At 42.5% G+C, this 19,398-nt stretch overlaps 6 non-coding genes and 1 pseudogene across 6 annotated transcripts; all 7 read right to left on the reverse strand.

Annotated features, from left to right (window-relative positions):
• Nucleotides 1-11,720: 11,720 nt before the first annotated feature.
• On the reverse strand, nucleotides 11,721-11,861 carry LOC146557865 (U2 spliceosomal RNA; annotated as a pseudogene).
• A 1,569-nt stretch (nucleotides 11,862-13,430) lies between these two features.
• Nucleotides 13,431-13,621, reverse strand: LOC146557866 (U2 spliceosomal RNA). Its single transcript, XR_014888801.1, has one exon. It is a non-coding gene; the product is annotated as a U2 spliceosomal RNA (small nuclear RNA).
• Nucleotides 13,622-15,190: 1,569 nt separating this feature from the next.
• On the reverse strand, nucleotides 15,191-15,381 carry LOC146557867 (U2 spliceosomal RNA). The gene has a single exon (XR_014888812.1). It is a non-coding gene; the product is annotated as a U2 spliceosomal RNA (small nuclear RNA).
• Nucleotides 15,382-16,008: 627 nt separating this feature from the next.
• trnav-uac (transfer RNA valine (anticodon UAC)) lies at nucleotides 16,009-16,091 on the reverse strand. Its single transcript has one exon. It is a non-coding gene; the product is annotated as a tRNA-Val (tRNA).
• An 848-nt stretch (nucleotides 16,092-16,939) lies between these two features.
• Nucleotides 16,940-17,126, reverse strand: LOC146557869 (U2 spliceosomal RNA). Its single transcript, XR_014888843.1, has one exon. It is a non-coding gene; the product is annotated as a U2 spliceosomal RNA (small nuclear RNA).
• Nucleotides 17,127-17,716: 590 nt separating this feature from the next.
• On the reverse strand, nucleotides 17,717-17,908 carry LOC146557870 (U2 spliceosomal RNA). The gene has a single exon (XR_014888779.1). It is a non-coding gene; the product is annotated as a U2 spliceosomal RNA (small nuclear RNA).
• Nucleotides 17,909-18,604: 696 nt separating this feature from the next.
• LOC146557871 (U2 spliceosomal RNA) lies at nucleotides 18,605-18,795 on the reverse strand. The gene has a single exon (XR_014888795.1). It is a non-coding gene; the product is annotated as a U2 spliceosomal RNA (small nuclear RNA).
• Between the last annotated feature and the right edge of the window lie 603 nt (nucleotides 18,796-19,398).

Below are 19,398 nucleotides of genomic sequence, written 5' to 3' on the forward strand. Positions count from 1 at the left end.
CAATAGAATAGGTGAAGGGGTCACGACTGAGTGCATCTGCTACAACATTCTTTCGACCTGGGATGTACCTCAAATCAAAGTTGTAGGATGACAGCTTGGCCACCCACCTTTGTTCATAAGCGTCCAGCTTGGGTTTGGTCAATACATGAACGAGCGGGTTGTTGTCAGTCCACACTGTGAACTGGTGCCCCTTCAACCAGTGGCTGAACTTTTCAGAGATGCTCCACTTCAGGGCCATGAACTCAAGGCGATGGGCTGGGTATCTCTGCTGTGACCTGCTTAGTGCTTTGCTCGCAAAAGCAATAGGGCGTGCCTTATCCCCGTCGATAGGCAATTGTGATAAAACCGCTCCCAGTCCATCCAGAGAAGCATCCACAGACAAAATAAACGGTCGTGAAAAGTCAGGGTGAGCCAACACGGCACAGTTAAGGAGGTCGTCCTTCAGTTTATGAAAGGCCTTGTCACATGCAGGGCTCCAATCTGCAGCAGTCAACTTCCTGAACATGCCAGCACCCCTCCCAGCGTGAAGAGTCCGTCCCTTCCTCTTCTGACCAGCCGTCAGAGCAAACAGAGGCTTGGCAATGGCTGAGCAACCAGGAATGAAGCACTGATAGAAAAAGACCATTCCTAAAAAGGACTTAATCCTTTTCACAGAAGGAGTGCAACCATCCTTCTCCATTAGAGCCTCCTTTGGCATCTTGGAAATCACTTCCACCTTAGCTGGGTCCACAGCCACTCCGGTCTGGTCGATGACATGACCAAGAAACCTGACTGACTTCCGCAGCAGATGACACTTCTTTGGACTCAACTTGAGATTGTTGTCTCTCAACCTTTGAAAAACAGCTCGGAGCCGGCACAGGGCTTCCTCTTCAGTGGGAGCAAAGACCAGGAGGTCATCCAAGTAGCAGAGCAGACTGGTGAAGTTGAGGTCACCAAAGATGTTCAGCATCATGCGCATGAATGAAGCTGGGCTATTGCAAAGCCCTTGTGGCATCCGGTTGTATTCGTAGAGGCCAACAGGCGTCGTGAAAGCGGTGTACTTCTTATCCTCCTCACACATTGGGATGTTGTAAAACCCAGAGGTTAAGTCCATCGTGCTGAAGAAGGCATTGCCCCCAAGCGCGGCAAGGCAATCCGCTTGGTGAGGGAGTGGATGCGCATCCTTAAGAGTCCGCGCATTCAACCACCTGAAGTCCGTACAAATCCGCAATCCGCCATCCTTTTTCCAGACCATGACGAGGGGGGATGCATACTCGCTGATGGATTTGCGAATAATCCCTTTCTCCTCCATGTCAGTGAGTACCTGCCTTAGTTGTTGGTAATGAGCAGGGGGTACTCTTCTGTAAGGCATACGGAATGGGCGTTCATCAGTCAGGTGGATCCGATGTACAAAGCGTCTAGCTTCGCCACAGTCAAGCGGGTGTCTAGAGAAGATGTCCTCATACTGCTCAATTAGCTCAACGAGCTCTCTCTTTGATTGTAAGCTGGCATGGCATGAGTCAATGTCAAGATCACCCAAACCTAGGGAGCACAACCTGTCATTCAAGTCGGCCTCAGTAGCAGCTGGCCCACTGGCTGGTACCTGGGCCATACTCGCCATCTTGCAGGAGTCCTGCTGGAAATCAAGGTCCTCCACCGCAAGGCAAGATGAAACAACAGCAACCCTCGAGTTGCGTTTCAAGGTCAGTGGTTTTGAGGAGAGATTGGTCATCTTCAATGGCACCCACCGATCACCCCACATGGATGTGATCACCCGGCCAACAAGAACGTCTCTCGGCCCAGACCCAGAGGTGCACGGTTCCACGATGATCGTGCTGCCTGGAGAGACTGGCACGTTGCTGGGTAGCCTGCCCCATACCAGATGTTCACACCGTGGGAGTAGTGTCACAGCACGAGGCAGTTTCACAGTGCCAATTTTGTCGGGAACCTCCTCACCCCTCCATCTGGTGGTGCACGACATCATGTCCAAGAAGTGCTCATAGTCAAGAAGCGAGTGCTTGCTTCCCACAGACACAAGCTTCCAATAGTCATCAGAATGTTTCATAACTCGCATCAGGTACTTGAGAACGTTGGAGCCAATGATGAGCTCATCACGCTGGCCCGACACTACCAAAACTGGTACAATGCATTTCACACCGTGGACAGTAAGTGTCAAGTCATAAACGCACTTTGGGTGGGTCTGCTTCCCACCACAGCCAACCAGCACAATCCGTTCGGCCGACTGCGGTCCACTCACAAGAGCCCCAGCCTCTCTAAGTGACTTCTCGGCCTCTTCACTCATAGTGCAAGCCATAGACCCGGAATCCATCATGCCCCTCAAGTTAACCTTGTCATTCACTGCAACTTGGGTGTAGAACAATTCACTAAATGTGGGCACTACTGCTGGTCCCTGAACCACGACACGGTACCCCTCTGGCATTGTTGAACAGGTGTTGACATAAAGAATTTCGAGATCCGATTCATCATGATTGAGGGTATTAGGTTCTTCCCCCACACTGCCCCTCTCCAAATGTGGGTGATTCAGTTTTCCGAAGGCCAACCCTGCCTCGCGACAGCCCCGGCCTCCCGTCCCTCACGACGACTGTGACAGTCCTTTTTCCAATGACCAGGAGCAAAACATGCAAGACAGAGATTCTCTCTCCTGCAGTGCATGTGAGTGGAATGACCAGTGTTGCCACAGACCTGACAATTCTTCTTAAGAAAGGGCCCGCGGGTAAGACGCTGCGAAGGTGTAGATGCAGGGGCTGCAGTCTGCACATTCTGACATGCAATCACGCGATCCAAGAGGCTGATCAGAGCGCGCATGCCAGTCACATCAAAAGCTTGGGTGTCAGTCGAACCAAGCTCGCAACCAACTGACTGCTGACTAGGTTGAGTGGTCACAGTGTATGTTGGTGACTGTTGGAACTGAGGAGTAGGCGTAGGCACCGGACAAGAAGACACTGATGTCCCAGAAGGATAGGTCGTCGAAACATCAGCTAGAACAGGAGTGAAGCAAGCTGCTGTGGGCGAAAGCTGACAAGCAAGGTTTGAGGCTGGTGCTGTAGGCTGAGACTGCAAGGCGACACTGGCCTGCCCAGGCTGTGATGCCATCGCTTCTTGAGGCACAATAGAGCAGTTGTGGCTAACCTCTCTCCTCTGTGAGGTGTGGAAACTGCCCTGACTGCGTGCCCTGAGCTCACGCTGGAAGCTATCAATGCGTTCTTGAACCTCAGTGGTTGTCCACTCCTCAGCTGCTTTGATGCTGAGCCTGTTCAAGAGGATGGGGTCAGGGCAATACTTGATGAACATCATCGAGACCTCACGCCCTGGATCCTCAACATTACGCCCCTGCCTACGCAAGCACTCGTCAGCAGCGTCAATAGCATTGTTTAGCCTTATCCAATATTCCATCACTCCCTCATGTTGTAATGGTTTCGTGTTATAGAAGTCAGCCATAGGCATAGAAGAGTAAGTCAATACACTAAAGTGCTGTTTCAGAATGTCAAATATCAAATCAGGAACCTGGACATGGTCAAGTGAGGGGTTGTGACGTAGGGTGACCCTCACTACATCCTTAGCCTTCCCCATCAACCTAGCCAATATGTCACGTGATCGCTGATCTGTTGGTGTGTTGCGTTTTACAAAGTACATTTCCATCATTTCAACCCATTCATGAATGGAAAATTTATCACTGCCATCACCCCTGAAAACTGGTGGCTCCTTGACGTCTGATTGCAAGACAAGTTTCACCCCAGACAAATTTAGCTCAGGGGGTCCCTGCTCAGCCTTAGAGCTTTCAGTAGGCATACTGGTCCCCTTATCACCTTGCAGCTGGGCTACAATGGACTGACCAATCTGATTGGCCAAATCTGAGATGAGTGTACTCAACTCAGCACTGCCAGCTGTCTGCGGGGTCTGAATGTCACAGGGGGGAACCTGGAGACGAGTGGAACAAAACTTGGGAGCAAATGACACACCAACTTTAGGTGTCTGAACCCCATCCCCAAGAAACCACCCTCGCCCCATACCAACATTAGAGGAAACCTCCCCATCAGGAACACCAGTTGCCTCTGAACCAGATGCTGACTCCATAATGATGAATAAAGCACAATCACAAGAAACAAGATTCCAAATAGTGCAACTGTACAAAAGCAAACACAGTATTCTTAACTAACACTTAATGTTATTCAGGATGAGAATTGAGCAGATTAAATGTCCAAGTTCATTCAAAAAGTCCCACACAAGTTAGGAAAAGCAACCAACTTGGAACGAGGGCAATTGTGAAGAGCTCCCCACGGTGATCGAGATGACGTCGATGCTTGATGAATCCAAAGGGTCACGGCACCAATGTAACCCGTGTAATTGTTACGCCTGCTGTTCTGCGTTGTGTTTTGGTGTTGAAGCAAGAGGCAGGAGACAGTGTCGAATCTTTGGCTCTTTACTGCACATCTGCAACACAGAGACACATGTTCGATCCGTGCGTGTCACGCGACTGCCCGTAACCCTCTCCTCCGGCCATGCTGAAAGGAGCTGTGCCCTTAATGTACATTAATGTAACGAACCAAATACAACAAATTATTTCAAACCATTGACTTAAACTCTCAAAAAACAAAAAGCACAAAATAAACAATATGTCACTAAAAAACATCAAAACAACTTATAAGAACAATAAATGAAAGACTGCATCTCCAAAACATAAAAACATCTCCATACCTGCAACACAGAGACACATGTTCGATCCGTGCGTGTCACGCGACTGCCCGTAACCCTCTCCTGACGAAGAAAGAAAAGGTGCATGCTGTTACACAAAAGGAGAGACTGACGCGAGTAAACTCTCAAGCCGCTAGCGATACGGGCTAGCTTAGCATGCTAGCATATTAGCCGAGTTCTCGGCTATAACTCATTATAATTGTGTATTAATGAACTCGTCCTCCACAAAACTTATCCCAAATGAGTCTCTTAACGATAAACAAAAACGCGGCGGTACGGTCGTATTCACACTGAAGCTTGGGATCCAAACAAACTTTGATTAACTGAGAGCAACGTGGCAGTGACTTACCTCCGGCCATGCTGAAAGGAGCTGTGACCGGGGCACACATGCACGCGCCTACGTCACCACGCAGCGCACACACGCACATGAACGCACACAGACCGAACACACAGATAGGAGAGTGAGATGCAAAAAAATGACATATTTATTCCAAAAAAGAAAGTATTTTGGGTGAAATTCACAAGTGTTTAACACATATGTTACACATACATCAAAATTATAAAACAACAGAAATTCATATACCATTTGTCTTTTTCTGGCATTTTTTAACCCCCTTACATTTAACGTAATTATTCGGAACCTCACCATTTTGTAGTAAAAAAAGGGGTATCTATACACCTAAGCAGAGGGCACTTAATAATTTTATAACAAAGAAACAAAAGAAAAAACAGATACCATCTCCTAGTTGTCTTTTTGATCTTCATATCCCCTAAAAAAAAGGAAAACTTTACAAAATTAGAGCCGAAAAAGAAAAAAAAGAAAAACCTCTGTCGTCCATTTTCCCCTTCCTTATTAGTCCATGTTGACTTGCGCCAGCAAATTTTTTATAAATGAATCTTCCGATTTTTCTTCACTTTCTACTTCTTCTTCTTCAACGTCTCCATCACTCGTTAAATCACTCATTGGTGTGTGCATACATTCAGTCTGCGACCCTCTCAACACATACGCTCCCATCTCCCCTCCCTCTTCCATCCGCTCTCCTTCACCTTCTTTCAAATTAGTCTCTCCTGGAGGGACTCCCGAGCTCACTTTCCTACGCCTTTTGGCCGACTTTCTTCGTGGCTTAGCTGCCACTTCCCATATTTGTCCTTCTTCGCACTGCTTCTCCCCATTTTTCTCCCCCATCTTATCGCCTTCTTCTTTTCCTTGTTCGGCCCCATCCTCTCCCCCCCCCCCCCCTTCTTCCTCATTAGTCTGATTCCTTTCTGCTGGTGGCGCCTCTTGTGCGCTTTCCCCAATATTTGTTCCTATATCCGTTTCTTCATACCGCTCTACCTCGGTCCCTGCTTTAGCTGCTTCCGAATATGATCTGGGCCTAGTGCAATCTCTTGCCATATGTGTATCTGAGCCACATAAGTGACACCTTCTAGGCTCTTTGCAGTCTCTTGTGATATGGCCATTTTTCCCGCAGCTCCTACACCTCACCTGCTCACAATTGTCTGCATTATGTCCCGTACTGCCGCATTTTCTGCATGCTTGTGGCTGTCCTGCATACACCAAAAAACCTCTGTCTGCTCCGATGGAAAACACTGCAGGCGGGTGGCAGTATCCATCTTCCGTTGTCATATCCATTTTAAGTTTTACCCGAAACTGTCTTTTTCCAGTCCATAGGCCTAGCCCGTCCTTTATTTTTCGTACCCCTGGGAGCACTGTAACGTACCGCCCCAGGAAGTACTTAATGGTCTCTTCTGTAACCCAGGGATTATACATGTGCACCGTTAAAATCCTATAATCGTTCCTGTATAACGGGGTTACCATATATTTTTTTAGTTCTTCATTTTCTTCTGTACCACATCTCTTTCTCACCTCCTCCGCGTACTCTCCCGTGCAAAAAGTCACGTCATAGTGCTTACTTGCCGTGCTTTGCTGGAGGCAGTAGATTTCCTCTGGTTGTACCTTCAATGCATCATAAAGAATCCTTCGTCCGAAATTAATTCTGTCATGGAAATCCTTTTCTTTATCCATTAGTTCGAATCTCAAGGTATTCCTCGTTCCATACGACCATGTATTCCTCTCCGAAAAATTGGCCGACGTCGCCGCCATCCTACATTGCTTCTCGCCTTGTAACTGATAAGAACAGATTTTTTTTTTTTTTTTTTTTTTTTTTTTTTACTTCTTTTATTTTCTTTCCACAACAATTCAAAAAACTTTTTCCATTTCCATTACAAAGACATATTTACATTTCATTTCTTTCCCACATTCATTCATCGCAAACCAATCATTTTCATGTAACATATTCATATAACTTATTGCTTTTCATTGCTCCTTTTCCCTTTCTCCCTTCCTTACTCTTTACCTACCACCACTTTTTAGGTGCCTTCGCAGTAAAGAAGGAAGGGAAATCTTTCCATCTATCCTTGATCGTGTCTATTCCCCATTTTTGTAGTTCATGCCAGTATGTCTTTTCAAATTCCCTCTCTACAGCTTTAGTCGTACCTATTTCCCCCTCTTTATATCCTCCCGTTATACAACTCTGTCTTGCCTTCCACAATTTCATTTTTACAATTGTTAACAACATACAACGTATTTTGTATCTCTCTTTTTCTATGCTGTTAGCCCTGAAAAGGGTAATCTCTTCATAAGTCACCGTGCCCAAACCTTTATACTTCCCCTTTACCCTTTCCCATACCTTTTTTGCGTATTCGCATCCCCAAAGTACGTGTTCTATTGTTTCCTCTTCTACGCAGTTGTCCCTCGGACACTTTTTCTGTTTTCCCAAGTTATGTGCATACATGATGATCCTCACGGGTAACCTTTTGTGTAAATGCATCCAATTAAAATCCTTCAAAACATTTTTAAAGGTCTTATCCTGTGCACATTTCCACACTTCTGGACTCACCGGTACCTGGTTATAATTAGCTTTCCATACCATTTTCTTATATAAAAGTTTATGGTTTAGTACGGTATCCACCTCTTTACATTCAGCATGTTTCTTTCCCCATCCCAGCATCCTCTGAAAATATTTTGGTCTAGTTTCCGCCTTTGGTCCCTTATTTTCCCACCCTATCAAAAAACGGTATGGAATCGCTAACCAAAACCATAACAATATTTGACATTTATGGACATAGTTCTGTTTCAATAGCTTGCATACATTTGCATAAAACATTGTATCTAACTTCAAAGGGACATTTGGTACCCCTTTCCCACCATCTTCAATTTCTTGATACATTTGCGTTCTTTTGACATACTCATAACCCCCCCAAATAAATTTAAATATCGCTCTGGTTATTTGCGCTCTGTAGATCTGAGGCATCGAAAACACATAGGCCAGATGTAATAACTTCGGCACCACCTCACTCTTTATAATCAGAACCTTCCCCGTAATTGTTAATTTCCTTGCTTTCCAAAGGCCCAGCTTCTTTTCTACCGCACTTAACCTTTTTTTCCAATTGCTAAACTCATCTCCTTCCTTATTTCCAAAGGTGATTCCTAAAATATTCATTGGGCCTTGGCACAAAGTAAAATCACAGATATTATCTCTTCTACCCTCCCATGTCCCCAAATATTTATACATCGACTTCTCTTTATTTATCTTTGATCCAGTCGCTTTTTCATAAATATCTAAAATTTCTATCGCACCCTTTAAACTATCATCATCTGCCAGATATAATACTGTATCGTCCGCATACTGCGATATCTTTAAAACTTCCCCCCGCGGCATCGGAATCCCTTTTACTCTCTGGCTTTCCCTTATTGCGCAAGCCAAAGGTTCAACATACAGTACATAAAGAACAACAGATAATGGACATCCTTGCCTCAAACCCTTTGTTTGATACACTTTTTCTGTAAGGAATCCATTTACTTTTATTTTCAGACTTATGCCGTTGTATAAATTTTTTACCCATTTTTTAAATTTCTCTCCCAAGCCCATATACTGCATTACCCTCCACAAAAAATCATAATCTACCCTATCAAAGGCCTTTTGTTGATCTAGGCTCACACATAGTGCTGGCAAATTTCTATCTCTAACGTATGTGAGTATGTCTCTGTGTAGTTGCACGTTCCAAGACATTTGCCTCCCCCTGACCCCACACGTCTGATCCTTCTCCACTATTTGCATCATTACTCCCGCGAGTCTATTTGCCAATATCCTACTCAGGATCTTATAATCCACACATAGCATAGTTAACGGTCTATAATTATCAAGTTGTTGTGGGTTACCTTTCTTGAATAGAATAGAAACCACACCCGTCTTCATACTCTCTGTCATCTCCTTTCCCTCCATGATTTCCTTAAAAACTCCCAACAAATGTATCCCCACCATTCCCCAAAAAGTTTCGTAAAATTCCTTTGTTAATCCATCTATCCCTGGCACTTTGTTTGCCTTCATTCCTTTTAATACTTTATATGCCTCCCCTATTGTAACTTCCCCTTCTAAACTGTCGCTTTCTTCTCCCGTTAATCTCTTTTTTATTTTCTTTAAGAAAAAATCCCCTTTTTCTCCCTCTAATTTTTCTTTTCTAAACAAGACCTCATAATACTCCTTCGCCGTTTTAAGCATATTTTCCTTCCCTTCTATCATTTTCCCATCCTTCTCTAATTTTATTATAACTCCCTTTTTTTCCTTACTTTTCATCTTTTTAAAGAAAAAGGCCGAACATTTCTCGTTCTCCTCATACTCCTCCTGCTTTATCTTATATGTTTCAGCCCTTGCCTTCCTTTCAAGTAGTTCTTCCTGCTTCAATCTTAAACTTTCCATTTTCTCGTCCATGTTTTTGTTGTTTCCTTTTTCATTTTGTAGTGTATAAGTATATTCTATTTCTTTTTGCAATATACGAAATTCCTCTTTCCTTACGCTGGACCTTTCCGTACAATAATCCACCGTGAACTTTTTTATTTTGTTTTTTACATCCTCCCACCAATCCAGTTTATTTATATATAAGCTTTCCATCTCCTCCCATAAAGGGAAGAGCTCTGCAAACCTTTCCTTATATTCTTTTTCCATAAGTACTTCGTTATTCAGTTTCCAGTATCCTTTTCCATAATCTATTCCTTCTATCTCCAAATCCACCACTATCATTTGATGATCTGTGAACAAAGCCGGTATTATTTTCCCTTGTTTTATTTTACACTTTTTCTCTATCAAGATGTAATCTAATCTACTTTCCATCCCTCTTGTGTTCTTCCATGTGTACCCCACTCTTTTCCCTTGTAGTGTGGCCATTACATCTATTAAACCGTATTTTTTTATAAAGGTCTTAAAAGGGAGCGAAGTTTTTATTTTCTCCAGTGAACAGTTGAAATCCCCTCCCACAAAAATATTTTTCCTTGTCATAAAACAAGTGTCCATTTTTGAAAGAAGTTCTCTTCTTAATTTGGGATCCACATATGCATACACATTTATTATACGGTTTTGTGTCCCACTTTTTTCCACATCTACAACCATAACCCTTCCCTGTATTAAAGTATAACTGTCCTTTATTCGTATACTTTTATTCCCACATAACACTCCTACCCCAGTCCCATGTACTCCCCCTATACTCCAGACCGATTCACCTCCTCTCCATTCCTTCGTAAAGAGGTCAACATCCCCCTCATCTTTTAAATGTACTTCCTGCAACAAGCAGACATCAAAATTATAATACAACAAAAATTCATAAACCATTTTTCTTTTCCGAGCATTCCTAAGTCCCCTTACATTTAATGTTATTATTCGAAAGTTTCCCATGTCTTAAAACATAAATCAAAAAAAAAAAAAAAAAAAAAAAAAAAAAAAAAAAATGTCTCAAAAACAAAACCAAAACAAATCAAAACCATAGGAGTTTTATTTCAGTATCCCCATTTTTAACTCTTCATATTAACCTGCGCCAATAAGTTCTTAATAAAGGAATCTTCCGATTTTTCTTCGCTTTCAGCCTCTTCCCCCGTATCCCCATCACTAGTGAAGTCACTTAAGGGGGTATGCATGCATTCAGTCTGTGTACCCCTCAAAACATGTCCCTCCGTATTTTCCACCTGCTCGATCCGTTCCTCCCTATCCTCTTTATTTTTCGTTTTTGTCTCTTCTGGAGAAGCACCTGAGCTCACCTTTCTCCGCCTCTTTGCTGATTTTCTCCGCGGCTTCGCTACTACTGCCCACACCTGTCCGTCCTCTGCTTGTTTCTCTCTCTCGGCGTCCGATTCACGTAATGTTCCTTCCTCCTTATTCCTCTGCTCTACTCCGCCTTCCTTGCTCCCAGCTCTCTCCTCGTTAAGGTGATCTTCGGCAGCCGTTGACGCCTCCTGTGTTCTTTTTCCGATATCAGCTTCTGCATCCGATTTTCTGTAATGTTCATTTCCTGCCGCTTCAGAATATGACCTTGGCCTAGTACAGTCTCTTGCCATATGGGTCTCTGAATCGCACAAATGACATTTTCTAGGTTCCTTACAGTCTTTAGTTATGTGGCCTATCTTCCCGCAACTCCTGCACCTCATTTGTTCACACCTGTCCGCATTATGTCCGGTACTGCCACATTTTCTGCACGCTTGGGGCTGCCCAGCATACACTAGGAAACCCCTATCTGCTCCTATGGAGAATACCGCGGGTGGATGGCAATATCCGTCCTCGGTAGACGTATCCACATTTAATTTGACTCGGAATTGTCTTTTTCCGGTCCATAGTCCTAAGCCATCCTTTATTTTGCGCACTCCTGGTAGTACTGTGACGTACCTTCCTAAGAAGTACTTAATTGTCTCTTCCGAAACCCAAGGGTTATACATATGGATCGTTAAAATCCTATAATCATTTCTGTACAAAGGAGTTACCGTATATTTCTTTAGTTCTTCGTTTTCTTCTCCGTGAAATCTCCTTCTCACCTCCTCCGCACATTCTCCCGTGCAAAAGGTTACATCATAATGTTTACTTGCCGTACTCTGCTGGAGGCAGTAGATTTCCTCAGGCTTTATCTTTAAAGCCTCGTAAAGGATCCTTCGTCCGAAGTTAATTCTGTCATGAATCTCGTCCTCTTTCTCCATCAACTCGAATCTCAAAGTATTTCTTGTACCTTGCATCCATGTATTTCTCTCATGAAAATTGGCCGACGCCGCCGCCATCCTGCATTGCTTCTCGCCTTGTAACTGATAAGAACAGATACTACACTTGATCTTAGCCAAAAGGCCGAGAAGCGATACCCACATATCGCACGACAGAAACGACTCATTCTGCTTACTGCAACTCTAACTCATGGTTACAATGAAGAACACAGTCGCCTTCTAACAAATGGTAGAGGACAGGTCGATGTTTTACTGACGTTTTACCTCCGAAACATCACAATATAACTATGGTCGGCATGTTTCAGTTTTTAAACGGCGCCACATATATGACGACACTTTAGTTTCTGAAACGCCGGTCAGCGCATGCCGGTTAATGAGATTCAAAATCACGTGGTCGCCTGCAGTCCAATCAGCGGTCGTTGAGACGGAGCGTCTTCAATTCATTTTTATAACTTTCTTGGCGTTATAATTGTTTTCATAATATGATAATTACATACTGTTAAATTTTTAATGTTTCTCCTCCCGGTAACTGTATTCCTGTTATGTCTGGGCTTTCCCTAATTGCACAAGCCAACGGTTCTACATATAACATGTACAGTAAGACTGAGAGGGGGCGACCTTGGCACAGACCTCTCATTTGTCTTTCATCCCAGCTTTTTTGGGGGTGACTGGGTGGGGGGATATTGCTCACAGCAAATTCCTAAAAACTCCTATTGATCATTGTTGCTCCCATAGATACATTTCAGTTTACCAGTCATGAGGCTCCAAATTATACCAGGAGTGGGGTTTGAACCTACGAGAGCATGCGCTCATTGGAGCTTAAGTCCAACGCCTTAACCACTCGGTCCTCCTGATGCATATATATTGTGCATGCGTGTTCCTTTAGGAAACAGGAAGATTGGTAGGAGAAAGAAACGTATTAATCTTGTTTGTTAGGATCATAGCCATAAATGGAGGACTCTTATAAAGTCCATGGATTTTCATTCACACATATTACATGAGGTATCTACTCTTTACACACTAAGGATCCACACTACCAGGGCTACGGCACACAGCTGTTTTATAAATCATCAAAACCAATACTATCCTAAGATTTATTATATACAAAAATGATCTGTTCCAAAATGTTTTCATGTAATCCTGAAAACAGAAAAACAATCTTCTGCACTATTAACCATCCACAAATGGAAACAACAGACAATACAGGTGATTTTAGCTAAAAAGCCAAGAAAAAATTGTGTGGTGTTTTTCTTTTTTTCAAACGATGTAATTTACAGCCACAGAGGACAGAAAGCTGCAGTATGTAGAGAAAGAGAAGAGTTAAACCTATAATCAACATGAGTCCTTGTAGATGGCAGCCTCCGGTTTTTAAAGACTTCTATTGGTCTCTAGTGGACAACAGAGGTAACTGCAGGATTGGAGCCAGAATAGTGTAACTGCAGTTGAAAACGACATATTTTTTTGATTTCCCATAGAAAGTGTGTGTCCAGCCACGTGTCAGTCCAAGTGGCAGGATTTAGTAATTCTGGTAATAGTTAAATGTAAGTCATTCACAAATATTAAGTCGCAAGATTTCAGTCTGACTAACCTTGGAAGATTACACGAAGACAATGTCCAGATATGCAGACGCACACATATATCTAGCGTATAAGAAAATTCTTTGCACAAACTGTTGAGTCAAATGCCATTTGTTTTTCACAGCTTCAGGGGGTGCACCGTTCCTAGAAATACTGCAATACCAGGTCGATGCGTGGAGTGGACGGAGCAAGCCCCTATTCCATCTCCCTGCTCCAAAAATCAATTTAATATATGGTCCCCGGGTAGGGGACGTATCAGATATTAAACTGATAAGAACAGATACTACACTTGATCTTAGCCAAAAGGCCGAGAAGCGATACCCACATATCGCACGACAGAAACGACTCATTCTGCTTACTGCAACTCTAACTCATGGTTACAATGAAGAACACAGTCGCCTTCTAACAAATGGTAGAGGACAGGTCGATGTTTTACTGACGTTTTACCTCCGAAACATCACAATATAACTATGGTCGGCATGTTTCAGTTTTTAAACGGCGCCACATATATGACGACACTTTAGTTTCTGAAACGCCGGTCAGCGCATGCCGGTTAATGAGATTCAAAATCACGTGGTCGCCTGCAGTCCAATCAGCGGTCGTTGAGACGGAGCGTCTTCAATTCATTTTTATAACTTTCTTGGCGTTATAATTGTTTTCATAATATGATAATTACATACTGTTAAATTTTTAATGTTTCTCCTCCCGGTAACTGTATTCCTGTTATGTCTGGGCTTTCCCTAATTGCACAAGCCAACGGTTCTACATATAACATGTACAGTAAGACTGAGAGGGGGCGACCTTGGCACAGACCTCTCATTTGTCTTTCATCCCAGCTTTTTTGGGGGTGACTGGGTGGGGGGATATTGCTCACAGCAAATTCCTAAAAACTCCTATTGATCATTGTTGCTCCCATAGATACATTTCAGTTTACCAGTCATGAGGCTCCAAATTATACCAGGAGTGGGGTTTGAACCTACGAGAGCATGCGCTCATTGGAGCTTAAGTCCAACGCCTTAACCACTCGGTCCTCCTGATGCATATATATTGTGCATGCGTGTTCCTTTAGGAAACAGGAAGATTGGTAGGAGAAAGAAACGTATTAATCTTGTTTGTTAGGATCATAGCCATAAATGGAGGACTCTTATAAAGTCCATGGATTTTCATTCACACATATTACATGAGGTATCTACTCTTTACACACTAAGGATCCACACTACCAGGGCTACGGCACACAGCTGTTTTATAAATCATCAAAACCAATACTATCCTAAGATTTATTATATACAAAAATGATCTGTTCCAAAATGTTTTCATGTAATCCTGAAAACAGAAAAACAATCTTCTGCACTATTAACCATCCACAAATGGAAACAACAGACAATACAGGTGATTTTAGCTAAAAAGCCAAGAAAAAATTGTGTGGTGTTTTTCTTTTTTTCAAACGATGTAATTTACAGCCACAGAGGACAGAAAGCTGCAGTATGTAGAGAAAGAGAAGAGTTAAACCTATAATCAACATGAGTCCTTGTAGATGGCAGCCTCCGGTTTTTAAAGACTTCTATTGGTCTCTAGTGGACAACAGAGGTAACTGCAGGATTGGAGCCAGAATAGTGTAACTGCAGTTGAAAACGACATATTTTTTTGATTTCCCATAGAAAGTGTGTGTCCAGCCACGTGTCAGTCCAAGTGGCAGGATTTAGTAATTCTGGTAATAGTTAAATGTAAGTCATTCACAAATATTAAGTCGCAAGATTTCAGTCTGACTAACCTTGGAAGATTACACGAAGACAATGTCCAGATATGCAGACGCACACATATATCTAGCGTATAAGAAAATTCTTTGCACAAACTGTTGAGTCAAATACCATTTGTTTTTCACAGCTTCAGGGGGTGCACCGTTCCTAGAAATACTGCAATACCAGGTCGATGCGTGGAGTGGACGGAGCAAGCCCCTATTCCATCTCCCTGCTCCAAAAATCAATTTAATATATGGTCCCCGGGTAGGGGACGTATCAGATATTAAACTGATAAGAACAGATACTACACTTGATCTTAGCCAAAAGGCCGAGAAGCGATACCCACATATCGCACGACAGAAACGACTCATTCTGCTTACTGCAACTCTAACTCATGGTTACAATGAAGAACACAGTCGCCTTCTAACAAATGGTAGAGGACAGGTCGATGTTTTACTGACGTTTTACCTCCGAAACATCACAATATAACTATGGTCGGCATGTTTCAGTTTTTAAACGGCGCCACATATATGACGACACTTTAGTTTCTGAAACGCCGGTCAGCGCATGCCGGTTAATGAGATTCAAAATCACGTGGTCGCCTGCAGTCCAATCAGCGGTCGTTGAGACGGAGCGTCTTCAATTCATTTTTATAACTTTCTTGGCGTTATAATTGTTTTCATAATATGATAATTACATACTGTTAAATTTTTAATGTTTCTCCTCCCGGTAACTGTATTCCTGTTATGTCTGGGCTTTCCCTAATTGCACAAGCCAACGGTTCTACATATAACATGTACAGTAAGACTGAGAGGGGGCGACCTTGGCACAGACCTCTCATTTGTCTTTCATCCCAGCTTTTTTGGGGGTGACTGGGTGGGGGGATATTGCTCACAGCAAATTCCTAAAAACCTCCTATTGATCATTGTTGCTCCCATAGATACATTTCAGTTTACAAGTCAAATTATACCAGGAGTGGGGTTTGAACCTACGAGAGCATGCGCTCATTGGAGCGTAAGTCCAACGCCTTAACCACTCGGCCATCCTGATGCATATATAGTGTGCATGCGTGTTCCTTTAGGAAACAGGAAGATTGCTAGGAGAAAGAAACGTATTAATCTTGTTTGTTAGGATCATAGCCATAAATGGAGGACTCTTATAAAGTCCATGGATTTTCATTCACACATATTACATGAGGTATCTACTCTTTACACACTAAGGATCCACACTACCAGGGCTATGGCACACAGCTGTTTTATAAATCATCAAAACCAATACTATCCTAAGATTTATTATATACAAAAATGATCTGTTCCAAAATGTTTTCATGTAATCCTGAAAACAGAAAAACAATCTTCTGCACTATTAACCATCCACAAATGGAAACAACAGACAATACAGGTGATTTTAGCTAAAAAGCCAAGAAAAAATTGTGTGGGGTTTTTTTTTTTCAAACGATGTAATTTACAGCCACAGAGGACAGAAAGCTGCAGTATGTAGAGAAAGAGAAGAGTTAAACCTATAATCAACATGAGTCCTTGTAGATGGCAGCCTCCGGTTTTTAAAGACTTCTATTGGTCTCTAGTGGACAACAGAGGTAACTGCAGGATTGGAGCCAGAATAGTGTAACTGCAGTTGAAAACGACATATTTTTTTGATTTCCCATAGAAAGTGTGTGTCCAGCCACGTGTCAGTCCAAGTGGCAGGATTTAGTAATTCTGGTAATAGTTAAATGTAAGTCATTCACAAATATTAAGTCGCAACATTTCAGTCTGACTAACCTTGGAAGATTACACGAAGACAATGTCCAGATATGCAGACGCACGCATATATCTAGCGTATAAGAAATTTCTTTGCACAAACTGTTGAGTCAAATGACATTTGTTTTTCACAGTTTCAGGGGGTGCACCGTTCCTAGAAATACTGCAATACCAGGTCGATGCGTGGAGTGGACGGAGCAAGCCCCTATTTCATCTCCCTGCTCCAAAAATCAATTTAATATATGGTCCCCGGGTAGGGGACGTATCAGACATTAAACTGATAAGAACAGATTTTTTTTTCTTTTTTATTATATACAAAAATGATCTGTTCCAAAATGTTTTCATGTAATCCTGAAAACAGAAAAACAATCTTCTGCACTATTAACCATCCACAAATGGAAACAACAGACAATACAGGTGATTTTAGCTAAAAAGCCAAGAAAAAATTGTGTGGGTTTTTTTTTTTTTCAAACGATGTAATTTACAGCCACAGAGGACAGAAAGCTGCAGTATGTAGAGAAAGAGAAGAGTTAAACCTATAATCAACATGAGTCCTTGTAGATGGCAGCCTCCGGTTTTTAAAGACTTCTATTGGTCTCTAGTGGACAACAGAGGTAACTGCAGGATTGGAGCCAGAATAGTGTAACTGCAGTTGAAAACGACATATTTTTTTGATTTCCCATAGAAAGTGTGTGTCCAGCCACGTGTCAGTCCAAGTGGCAGGATTTAGTAATTCTGGTAATAGTTAAATGTAAGTCATTCACAAATATTAAGTCGCAAGATTTCAGTCTGACTAACCTTGGAAGATTACACGAAGACAATGTCCAGATATGCAGACGCACACATATATCTAGCGTATAAGAAAATTCTTTGCACAAACTGTTGAGTCAAATGCCATTTGTTTTTCACAGCTTCAGGGGGTGCACCGTTCCTAGAAATACTGCAATACCAGGTCGATGCGTGGAGTGGACGGAGCAAGCCCCTATTCCATCTCCCTGCTCCAAAAATCAATTTAATATATGGTCCCCGGGTAGGGGACGTATCAGATATTAAACTGATAAGAACAGATTTTTTTTTTTTTTTCTTCACACATATTACATGAGGTATCTACTCTTTACACACTAAGGATCCACACTACCAGGGCTACGGCACACAGCTGTTTTATAAATCATCAAAACCAATACTATCCTAAGATTTATTATATACAAAAATGATCTGTTCCAAAATGTTTTCATGTAATCCTGAAAACAGAAAAACAATCTTCTGCACTATTAACCATCCACAAATGGAAACAACAGACAATACAGGTGATTTTAGCTAAAAAGCCAAGAAAAAATTGTGTGGGTTTTTTTTTTTCAAACGATGTAATTTACAGCCACAGAGGACAGAAAGCTGCAGTATGTAGAGAAAGAGAAGAGTTAAACCTATAATCAACATGAGTCCTTGTAGATGGCAGCCTCCGGTTTTTAAAGACTTCTATTGGTCTCTAGTGGACAACAGAGGTAACTGCAGGATTGGAGCCAGAATAGTGTAACTGCAGTTGAAAACGACATATTTTTTTGATTTCCCATAGAAAGTGTGTGTCCAGCCACGTGTCAGTCCAAGTGGCAGGATTTAGTAATTCTGGTAATAGTTAAATGTAAGTCATTCACAAATATTAAGTCGCAAGATTTCAGTCTGACTAACCTTGGAAGATTACACGAAGACAATGTCCAGATATGCAGACGCACACATATATCTAGCGTATAAGAAAATTCTTTGCACAAACTGTTGAGTCAAATGCCATTTGTTTTTCACAGCTTCAGGGGGTGCACCGTTCCTAGAAATACTGCAATACCAGGTCGATGCGTGGAGTGGACGGAGCAAGCCCCTATTCCATCTCCCTGCTCCAAAAATCAATTTAATATATGGTCCCCGAGTAGGGGACGTATCAGATATTAAACTGATAAGAACAGATACTACACTTGATCTTAGCCAAAAGGCCGAGAAGCGATACCCACATATCGCACGACAGAAACGACTCATTCTGCTTACTGCAACTCTAACTCATGGTTACAATGAAGAACACAGTCGCCTTCTAACAAATGGTAGAGGACAGGTCGATGTTTTACTGACGTTTTACCTCCGAAACATCACAATATAACTATGGTCGGCATGTTTCAGTTTTTAAACGGCGCCACATATATGACGACACTTTAGTTTCTGAAACGCCGGTCAGCGCATGCCGGTTAATGAGATTCAAAATCACGTGGTCGCCTGCAGTCCAATCAGCGGTCGTTGAGACGGAGCGTCTTCAATTCATTTTTATAACTTTCTTGGCGTTATAATTGTTTTCATAATATGATAATTACATACTGTTAAATTTTTAATGTTTCTCCTCCCGGTAACTGTATTCCTGTTATGTCTGGGCTTTCCCTAATTGCACAAGCCAACGGTTCTACATATAACATGTACAGTAAGACTGAGAGGGGGCGACCTTGGCACAGACCTCTCATTTGTCTTTCATCCCAGCTTTTTTGGGGGTGACTGGGTGGGGGGATATTGCTCACAGCAAATTCCTAAAAACCTCCTATTGATCATTGTTGCTCCCATAGATA

The sequence above is a fragment of the Mchenga conophoros genome, linkage group LG15, assembly GCF_057382185.1.
Source record: "Mchenga conophoros isolate Kocher_MC1m ecotype Shallow Benthic linkage group LG15, M_conophoros_male_GT1.1, whole genome shotgun sequence".
Lineage (NCBI taxonomy): Eukaryota > Metazoa > Chordata > Actinopteri > Cichliformes > Cichlidae > Mchenga > Mchenga conophoros.